The following is a 9911-nucleotide window of genomic DNA, read 5'->3' on the forward strand; positions in this document are numbered from 1 at the left end:
CATATCAGGTAGCTTGACTATGTGCTCATAACAAATTATGGAATAGATTTTTGAAGCATTGGAAATTCCTAACCAGTATAAATTAACTTCCTCTTTCCCCTTCACTACACAAAAATATTTAAGAGTTTAGACAGAACTTTTCAAGTAATATACTGTAAATATTACTACAATATCATGTGTATATCTAAAATTCCCTTGAAAGTAATAAACTCTACTTTCTATTGAAATATTAATTATTTTATGCTAGGAAACTTTTCGAAAAATAGACTGTATATCTTTGAAATGAAAAAGTTCAAAAACAGTAGAACAAATTTTAGAGGGAGTCTGTCTTCAGATATATACATACATATATATATATATATATATATATATATATATATATTAAATGTTATGTTTCGAATGACATACATTTTTAGAGATAATTTGTCATCAGAAATATATACATATATCTAAATTTATTTGTAGAGAGATAGACACTATGGTGAAACAAAAATCTTAAAACATAATTAAAATTAACAAATACATCTAAACAAGTGGCAGTGACTCACTCTTATAATTCAACCTATTCTCTGTAATGAGATCTTAAAATTCAGTTTGAAACTAGCCCAGACAGAAAATTACTTGTTAAATTCTTAAAAACATAAATTAGCTCTGGGCCTCAAGTTGTAGAGTGCTGTCCTTGAGAATAAAAAGGCTTAGGGACAATGCCTATGCCTTGCAAACAACAACAACTCAACTCCAACAAAATGTAACACATTAATTTCACAAAAGCATCTTTTAAATGCTGTGAACACTTCTTAGAAACATGAATACAGGCCCATGGAAAATGTTAAGTAAAAAGTAAAGAATAATTACATCTATGTTAAAGACATTAATATTTAGTTTGTTTAAGATATTTTTTTTTTTTGGGTCCGGTCGTGGGCCCTGAACTCTGGGCCTGGGCTCTGTCCCTCAGCTCTTCAGCTCAAGGCTAGCGCTCTACCACTTGAGCCACAGCGACAATTCCGGCTTTTTTCTTTCCTATGTGGTGCTGAGGAATCAAACCCAGGGCCTCGAGCATGCAAGGCAAGCGCTCTACCACTGAGCCACCTTCCCAGCCCTGTTTAAGATATTTAGGTAATGATTAGGAATTAAGTATAACGATACAAAGGTACTATATTGGGATTGGTCTTTTACTCTATTTTGCGATAGTTATAAGATGATATTTGTAATGATTATATGAAATTACTCTTGCTTCGTATTTGAATTGTAATAAGTGATAAACTTATTTAAATGTTTCCAAAGGAAAGGAGTATCAATTCTTATGTAATTTCAAAACAATTAAGAAAGTTATTCCAAGGCTGGTTTGCTCTAAGACTATATTTGTTTTCTTATTCTAATTGTCATATGTTTGTAGAAATTAAAATTCCAAAAATTCAGTGGATGTTGTCATTCAGGAACATCTTCTTAGATACTAATATTGGAGTCCTTTAAGTGGAATTGTTTTATTTCATTTGTTATTTTCACAAATAAATCAAGATGATTGTGTATTTTGTTTCTTTTCATTGCTATTGACTCTTATCTTAAGAATATTTTTTCCCCTAGCAAAGTAGAGAAAAACAATTGGATTGAGCAAGTAACATATGGCTTTCATAAAATGCAGATGCATAGATTCTGTGTTCTGTCATTTACCAAATTTTCTTCTAGAAAAGGTTATCAATTATTTATAAGTGATGCATAATTCCTAGGTATTCCAGTTATCATACACTTTTTGATTGAGTTATCTCTGTATAAACTCAAAATAAACAGACAAAAACCTCAAAATAGTCAGACATTATATCTTTGTTAAGCCAACACCAAAAACATTTTTTTAGGTATTCTGCATTTTGTGTGCAGTATTTTTAAAAATAATTTCTCTTTTTTTGCTGACATGTAATTCACTTGCAATATATTATCTCCATGTATTGCATACATTTTAGTGCTTTGGAAGTGAAATGTACAGTCATAGGTTTTCCAAGCCTAATTTTCACAAACTTGCATTTCTTCAAATAGAAATACTGTGCATTTTAGAACAGACATTAAAATAGATATGAAATTCAGTTACAGGAATTTGTCCAGCATACCTCCTCTATAGTGTGTCTTTTCAAAACTTGTTTTTAGGGATTATTTCCAGGGTCTCACACATACTATTCAAGTGCAATGTCAATAAACTACATTTCCTGTCCAAACAAGTTTTTTACTTCTATTTAATACATACATAGAAGTGTAATAAATAGATCATATAAATTCTCTTTGACCTTTTGAAAACTTGCTTGATATAATGATTGTAGTATTGTACAAACTGATTTGCTATGTGGAGTATATCAATTTCTCCAAAATTGCACTACTATATCTTGTGTAATCTTTTTATATTATGGTAATACTAGTGAGTTTTCTTTTGATTTAGTCTTAGATACTAAAGAGGAACTTATTTCATTTGCTCTTCCTATTGACTATCAATTTACATATGTTCTTTAAAGAAATACCCTATTTGGGAAAAATTTATATAGAATTAGAAGATATAAAAATACTTAGACTCAAAATGATTGTAGCATTAATATTGTAGTATTAACAAATATGTCTCATATATCTGTTGGATATGTTTACATTTCTGTTATATTGTCCTGTGAATTATGTAAGGTTATCAGTTGATATTATCCAGTTTATTCTTGCTTTTCTTTACCCACTAATGCTTTCCTTGTCATTTTTTGAAACCTTTACTGATCCAATGTCATGAATTTTTACATTTATATTTTGTAGGTTTTTGCATCTCACATTTAGTTTTATAATCTTTTTTTATTTTTGTATAAGGATTGAGGTAGTAGTCTAAGAATTTTTTTTAAATCTGGCAGGCAATAGTGACAATACACCCATTAAAAATTCTATTTTTATTTCATAAAGTCATGGCATTCTTTTCAAAATATATGCATCATAAAACTGAGAATTTTTGTATTGTGAAAATACCGGACAGAGGGGTTACAATTACATAATAGTATTAACCAAAGCATGCTATTTGCAGAGGAGTATTTAAACAGTGTAATTTCTTATAAAATTGAACTTTAAATTCAAGGAAATGAATACCAGGAAACTGTCACTTGGAAGATGTGAGAGAGAGTCAAAGGGAAGGAATAAAGAGCAATGGAGGAAGAGAGGGAAGGTATAATATTCAATGCAGATAGTATGAAACTAGAAAAAATGAAAGTGGGGTGAGGTTTGAAAGGGTGTGGGTAAGTTATGTAAAGATCCATTGTACTTATAAACTGACTTGTGGAATAGAAATTCTTTTGACCAGCTATTTAATAAAAATATAATTAAAATCAATGGAGACATCTGATCTTAAACTGCGTTCTCTTAAACCATGAGTCAATATAATAGTCTCCTACTCAGAAATATTATTTGCAGGTATTTTCCTCATAATGACAGAAAAGTGACCAATGCAATGAATATCAATAGATCACATTGTGTATTCTAAATAGACAGAATATAAAAATCAGAGTAAAATGATAGAATTCATTTCATGATAAAATAACAGGTAGAAAGCATCAAATGCTGATTGTTTTTCCAAGTACTTTACCTATGGTATCTAATTTAATCCTCACAATATTCCCATAAAGTGGATCTGCTTCTATTTTTAATTCTGAGATGATGATACTGAAGTCTTTAGAGTTGGAATTACTAGTACAACATGTACGCATGGTAAGAGTTAGCCTATGGCCCCTCTCCCACTGTATCAAATAACCTCATTTTATTTTATGACTAAAATACCAGAACTTAGTCTACTAATTCTAGGAAAATTTCCCAAAATTATTGTGTACACTCTAACAATATTTCACTTTATCTTTGTTAGAAAATAGGTAGCTTTAATATGAAACCTCCAAGTTCATAATCAATTTACACCACCCTGGTGCAAGGAACTGCTAAAGTATAACATTCTTGATGTCTAGATCTGCTTGGGGACCCCATCTCTGTTTAACACAGTCTTACAGATAGAATGACCTGCCCAATTCTGGATGGAAACAGACTGCAGGTATGATGGACCAATCATTTCCACATTGTAGCTCACCTAAGTTGTTTACCATGAGAAATATTTGATTGCTTTTGATGTGCAACATTTTGAGAGAAATGTACTACTTTAAAATTTTATTAAAGCAAGACTGATATAAAAATCACCTTTGACCCCATATAAATATTTTACCTTTCATATACCCAAAAACGCACTCTGACCTATCATTAATGCTAGGAACGAGAAGTTAAAAATCATAGACACCAAGATCTAAGCATGAATTAAAGAGTCTCCAACTTGTGAATACAATTGGTTTAAAAAGTCATCAATACTAAATTTTTAAAAATTTCTTATGATACTGAAGATTAAATTATAAACTATTAACACTTGAAAATAACTCATTTTCTTGGGAGTAGTACCCAAAACACAAGATTAATCCTAATAATTTTAAAAGACCTTTATTTATACCAAAAATTCACTCCTGTAAATACAAAGATTCTAAAAATAACTGAAGTACAGACACACAAAGGAAATAATTTAACTGCATCATCTACATTCAGAGGACTGTGTTAATAGAAAACAAAGTTATACTAATAATTAATTAGCTTACATAATTCACCTATATTCTTTTATTCTATTTCATTTAGTTTCATAAAAACTAGACTTTCATAAAATGAGGCATAAAAGCCTACATGCCCACTTACATTTTCAGATCTTAATATTTATTTCAGAAATGTCTTTAGCTTTGTAGTCGATGAACTGAAATAATTCTAAAATATTTTAAGGCTTTTCAGAAATTGCAAGACTCACTCTGGGATGTTATTTATATTGGAAAAGATATTCGAAAAACCTTATTTGTTAAGTTGCGATAGTTAATCCCACAAAAGAGCCATTAGTGAAGATCCCTTTGCATGTACAAAACAACTTCAAATACATCCATTATCTGGAAATGATATATGCTTTTTGTTTGTTTGTTTTTGAAAGGAATATCTAACAAGCTTATCAACAGTACCGATTTTCAGTCAATATCATGGGATATTCAAACGTAGAAATTTGGAGTTGATTTTCTCTTAGTGAGAATAGATATGATCTTATAAAGAAAGTTATTTTCAACAGAAAGCCAGAGTTTATCCACCTTGTGTTTCACGGGAACAACCAGAGAGGAATACCTGTTTGGTCAAGTTGGTCAAACTCATTCCATAAGCATATTTTAAAATTATAACCAATTTAAGAGGTCAAATACATATTTTGAACTGACAGTCATCTTACAGCAATAACTTACTACCTAATTATGTCTGTATTTTCTTTCCTAGCATATAATAAGAGCTAAAGCTGTCTCTTTTATCTAACTTAATGTAAATGATTTGATTCTGATGATGTTATTATTTGACAAATAAAGTGTACAGAAGGGAGGTCGAACTGAAATAACTTGACAGAACAATGATAAATAAAAACATTGCAACACAGTTAGCTCTTTTCAGTTCCACCTTGTCCACATTGGCAAGCAACATTGCAACAGCACATACACACATACACACATACACACATGTGCACACACATATACATACATGCTAAATTCAAGGTAAATTGTACAAAAAAGTTCAAATAAAATATTAGTGATTAGTACAAATGATAATTTGCCTTTCTAAAAAATAATACACAATCCAGTCACCACGGGTTTTATGTTTTACTTGTCTATCCACATGTGAACACTTAATTTATTTTTAATTAATTAACTAATTCATTCATTCATTTGTTTGGTGCTAATAATAGGGCTTGAACTCAGGGCTTGGCTCTGTCCCAGAAATTGATATTTTTTTGTTTTAATTTTCTCAAGGATAGCATTTTACTGCTTGTACCACAGCTCCATTTCTTGCTTTTGTTGGTTTTTTTCAAATCAGAATCTAATGGTCTTTTTTTGGTTTGGTCTGGTTTCAAACCACAACCCTCAGACTCCATTTTTCTTATTAGCTAGGATTAATGACATGAGCTGCCAGTGTGGCTTCTACTTTTTCCTCTATACTTATCTAATCCACATACTTAGATAGCAATCTAAAACTGAGTATAGAAGCAAGATGTACAGTGATGAAATTGTCCTGCCAAAACAGAGAGTTAGTAATTTAAATTTCTTCTTAAGACCATACACAAAAAAATACCATGATTTATTATAAGAGAACTCATTATTGGACATACGAGCTTGAAGAGCTTTCTAATAGATTCATTATTTATTGTTACCCAACATTAGAAATAATGTATAATGCAGTAATAAAATAGAAGTCCCTTGCATGGCTATTAAAGACACTTGTTTTCATCTATAAAAGTAGGCCTGTCTATTGTCTTCATGTGGTTTCTATTATTGAAGGTGCTTAATAAGAAGTCAAAATGTATTAGTAGTCCTTTGCTATCAATTAAATCTCACTTTTTCTTCTTGGAGAATATAATGATCAAAGCAATAGTTGAGAATCTGCAAGGAATAGTTCAGAATCATGATTCAAGTGCAAGTGTATCACCAGTAAGTAGTCCTTGATACCATTTTCCACAAAGATTTGTCACAGATATAATTGGCTTGCCTTCTCTTGCTGCATGGACCTATTCCTTCCTTCTACAGGAAATGTGTGATTAAATTGATTTCATTCAGGTCTGAAACTACAATTATCAAGGATTTAGATTCTTGTCTGCAATTTGGTCAAAGCTACGTCTCTTTATGTATACTGCTATAAATGTATTTACTAATTTCAAGTAAATACGTAAATTCTATTTCCATCCTTTTCAAAACATAAAATTCTGCATGCTCGGGGCTGGGAAGGTTGCTCAGTGGTAGAGCACTTGCCTTGCATGCATGAGGCCCTGGGTTGGATTCCTCAGCACCACATAAGCAAAAAGAAAAAAAGCCAGAAGTGGCGCTGTGGCTCAAGTGGTAGAGCACTAGCCTTGAGCTGAAGAGCTGAGGGACAGTGCCCAGGCCCAGAGTTCAGGCCCACGACTGGACCCCCCCCCCTAAAAAAATTCTGCGTGCTCTATAAATTGATCAGAGGCATGCATTTTTCTCATTCCTAGAATAAGCTGCACATAAAGACACCACTGGTCCATATTTTCAGTCTGTATCTTTGAATACGGAGGAACATCTTTCCTCTGCTCTGCATCAATTCCCTACTCTACAGTTAGAATAATTTCGAATAGTAAAAATGGAAAAAGAGAAAATAAATCATAGTGAAAAAAACAGATGCAGAAATTTCACCGGATTTTGCTGAACAGTTCAACTAACATGAATTATTAGGGAAATACATGGACACATCATTCCCACTGACACTCAAAGTCTCTGGTTAGGCAATTGTCATGAAGATGAGGAACACGACGAAAAAGTGAGGAATGGTATCAATTGCAAGAAAAAAAATGGAGAAGGATCCAAGCAAATTTCTTCTTTGGACTGCTGAAAATAATCTGTTTACTACAGTGCAGGGACTACTTTCCAAAAAGGCCACTCGTGTGAATACTAGGTATGAAGATGAGTATAACCATCTTTATCAGGAAGCCTACAGGGGATACTTTGACACTTTCCATGAGTTGGTGGCTCAATCGGTAGATATTCTTGCAATAACTGTAGATGGCTGGACACCCTTGCACAGTGCTTTTACGTGGAATAATACCAGAGTGGCTGTTTTCTTACTTCATCATTATCCAGATAGCAATTCCCAAACTAAAGGCCTCTTGACCCCCTTGCATCTTGCTGCTGGGAATAGAGATAGCAAAACCATGTTGGATCTTCATCTGTTGAACCATTCCATGGAATTCTTCCAAGTGAATTGCCTGACTTTGATGTCAAAATGTATTCAAAAGAGATTTGTATACATCTATAATGGTTTCTGGAGAATTTGTGCTTTTTTTAATCAGAAAGAATTTTAACTTATCTGTTGAAATGAGTAGTATAGAAACTGAACATATTTCTGGTGTTTGTCTGAAAAAGTATATTTTAAAATATTCTATATTATATGTTTGTATAATGTCCATAATCTATTTTATTCTGTCCTAGATATAATACTTTGAATTCTACATTGTTTTATAATATATAGGCTCATTAATAAATGTGTCCTTTCAGATTGCATTCCATATAGAAACAGTGTAAGATTCCTTTTTTCCTAGGTCATTATAGTATATTTCTTTGGGATAAAATAACAATGTTGTCTAATTTCAAAAGTGTTTTAAAGATTATGCTATGTAAAGACTTCACTAATTTGAAGATTTAATACAATGATGTGAAAATAACTTTTAATTATATGAATTACATGTATTATTACACTTGTAATTTTGTAATCAACTTAAATAACTGTTTTTCATTTCTTGCATCTGACGAATGAAAAATATGGAATACTTCAAAAATTTTCATATCATCCTGTACAATTGCCATGTTAATCTCTGTATTGTTGCAATTTGGGTATACGTGTTGCTGAAGCATGTAGTGTCCTCTAAATTGAAGCATGCAATTTAATGATACAATCTTTATACAGGCTTATATCCTTGGGTGCCTATTTGTAACAAGGAAACCTTAATGTTCCTAACAATGGTACTGATCTTATATCCCTAAAATTCTGTGCATAATGGAAAAAATTATATTGGTCAGAAGATTGCTCGCATTTTCAATTTTTTTGTCAATGACTATTTTAAGTCTTTTTCATTTTGAAGCATTTATAGCTAGGTCCAAAAGGAATGGCTTTTTGAAGTACTTATTTATCCAATTGAGTTAGCTTTGTAGAACTAATGGATTCAAAGTAAGCCTTGCTTAAGAGCTACTTCTAAACTTCTGCAGCTGAAATTTTCCCAAATGAGGTCTTACTGGCACCAATGTCTACCTTAACCTTTACCCTTCTTCCATGTAGGAACAGATCAATCAGAATATCTTATCCTAAAAGCATGGATTGTCTTACTGGAACAAAACAAATCTTAGTTACAAGGGATCATATACAGATGAGCATTTCAGACAAAAGTTTTCAGAATAGAAGGTATTTTATCAAAATATAATTGTTTATTATACCTATCATTTCAAAAGGAGATAAAGCCAAGAAGGTGAAAAAATTGTTCATGTGCATGATTACCTAATGTCCTGGCCTATCTACCTTCCAACCAGGCAGGAACTTAAACTACTGCCTTTATATCACCAAATATTTCTATAGAAAGAGAAGTCCATATGTTTCTCTTTGTTATTAGGTCTTAAATTGGTAATGTCTCATCTTGCCTCCAGGCTGTAAATCTACAAATGGTAAAATTTTAGGTATAACTCCACCAAACACTGAGGTAGAGATAATGGAATAATACTTTAGAACAGAGCTGCCTTTGATGCCCAATCCACAACAGAACAATGCAAAACATGTGCCATTTTATTATGTTATATATAGTTATATATTTTATATTTATGTGTTGATTCCATGTTTCACGCAATGAAACTTAATATAATTAATTGATAATTTGACAAATAAATTGATATTTATTCCAATAAGTAGAATTGGAATATAAATAATTAAGTTTAGAATATATATTAGAATATAAAATATGTCAATGCAAATGTCTTTGGTATAAACTTGTGATACCTTCTAAGTGTTCGTGGTCTTCTAAATTCACATCGTAAAGAAACAATGTTGTTTTCCTCTAATCTATAGGAGGTTTTACTCTGCTACTCTGTTTATTGTTTTAACTCTCTTGCCCCAAACTGTTTTTCTCCATATTTCTGAAGCATTCCTAAAGATTATATCCAAATTTAGATGATATGATGTCTTAAAAATATTATTCTTCTGCAGGACCCATGGGTCCTAGGATCCAATGTCCCAGTTACATGTTATCATCAGATAAAAGGGGCAAGACTTCTCAGCTAGGCTATGCAACATGCCAGCAGAAAGTA

The 9911-nt window shown here is 31.7% G+C and overlaps 1 pseudogene; it reads right to left on the bottom strand.

Moving 5' to 3' along the window:
- Positions 1-8375: 8375 nt before the first annotated feature.
- LOC122098202 lies at positions 8376-8474 on the bottom strand (annotated as a pseudogene).
- Between the last annotated feature and the right edge of the window lie 1437 nt (positions 8475-9911).

Source organism: Dipodomys spectabilis, unplaced genomic scaffold (genome assembly GCF_019054845.1).
Source record: "Dipodomys spectabilis isolate Male_0828 unplaced genomic scaffold, ASM1905484v1 ptg000463l, whole genome shotgun sequence".
Classification (NCBI taxonomy): Eukaryota; Metazoa; Chordata; class Mammalia; order Rodentia; family Heteromyidae; genus Dipodomys; species Dipodomys spectabilis.